Raw genomic sequence first — 1751 nt, 5'->3', positions numbered from 1 at the left:
GAATTGAAACAGAAGGGGAAGAACACAAGGAGGAGCCACCTAGGGTGTCTCCAGAGGCCCCTGAGAGGACAACTGCAGGAAAAGGAAAACCAACTAGCATATATGGCCAGCCTCTCCTTGGAGGCCATCCAGTGTAGGATGCCAACTAAATCCTTTGCTCTTTACCTCAGAGAATAATGGAAGCAATTTCAGAGTAAAACACTATCACAAAGGGGCACCATGCCATTTCAGGACTATAGGCAGTTTATTGATCTTTGTGATCAAAGTGAACTAGAGGATAGGGCCAAAATGGCTGAGTTTTACTTGCACAACATGGCCCTCATAGACATGAATATTTAGGATCATAATGCAGAGCTATGAGATCTACAATTAATGGCTTTGGAATCATCGATGAACCATGAGAAGTCAAGGACTGCAAAGATGAAAAGAATATTGGCCAGAGAGAAAAATAAGCCTCTTTTCATCAGAGCTGAACAATCAAATCCCATGGCCCTAATCAAAACCCATAATCTAATTGCAAATGATCCTCAGCTGGCACCTAGATATCTTGCTACCCAAGAACAAGAAATTTCACATTTTGAGGATATGTTTAGGCTGATAAGAGATGATAATATACATGCCTACTAAAGGAGATGGAAAACACTGCCACACAGCTTGAAGTTCAAAGAATATCACTCCCCTGAAAGGTTGAGAGAGGTACTCAATAGGACACCTATGCATAAGCAATCAATGCAAAGTTTGAAGGTCAATTGGATAGGCCTAAAACTCAGTCCACCACAACTCCTAGGGATGCTAGAAGGGAGAAAAGAAGAAGAGGAAAAGAGGCAGCGGGAAGAAGTAGAAAGGAAAGCAGGCTTCTATAAACAAGAAGAAGTGACCATAGTAGAAGCATGGGATGTCAAAGAGGCTACCAGATCCATGAAGGACATGAGCATTGACTAAGTTTCTCAGAGGATGAGCAACACTTTCAGTAGTAGGGTGATGATGAGCCTCACCATTAGGTAATTATATGGGCCTTAATTGGCCTTAATTCACCTCCTAGCTTAGTCAAACCAACTATTCTCACAACTTATTGCATACTTTTGATTACATTTTTTCTATGAGATGAGTTAGAGTTGGATATTTTTCTTTGTGGTCTAATGTGCGTGTAATGTAGGAATAAAGGATAAAAGAAAGGAAAAATGTAGGAATAAAGGATAAAAGCAAGGAACTGTGGCAAAGACCTTGGTCAAAACTAGAATGGGACAAGGGGGAGGAATTATAGGAGGCAAATCCTCCTCATTTACTACCCTTCCATTTGAATATTTCTCCATCAGCTCCAAGTGCAAACAGCCAAATCATGAGGAGTAAAAGACAGCTGAGCAAGTGAAAGTGATAGAAACCAGTTTGTCTTGGGTGGGGAGCCAAGCCTCCTTAATGGGAAGGAAGTCGTTGGAGACTTCAGATGTATAAGTAGAGAGGCTTAGGACCTCAGTAGGATTCAGATTATTATTGTAAAACTCTACTTTATTTCTGAGCTGCAAGACTTGTGACAGTTTGTTATGTAATCCATGGTTTTTATAATAAAGATGAGTTTTGTTTTGAGCCAACACTGAGTTAACTCAAAGGGCTGAAGCTCTTGGGTTAGGGCCCAACCCGAACAACCAAAGCTCCTCTTTATTATACATGTATGCTAGCATAGATTTCTGGTTTTGTTCATTTGCTTAAGTAGCTTCCTAGTTTTTTGTTCATTTGCTTAAGTAGCTGCATTT

The sequence above is a fragment of the Pinus tabuliformis genome, chromosome 8 (assembly GCF_031772625.1).
Source record: "Pinus tabuliformis cultivar Carrire ecotype Pingquan chromosome 8, CPIR1, whole genome shotgun sequence".
Lineage (NCBI taxonomy): Eukaryota > Viridiplantae > Streptophyta > Pinopsida > Pinales > Pinaceae > Pinus > Pinus tabuliformis.
Note: the sequence above shows the minus strand (reverse complement) of the source record.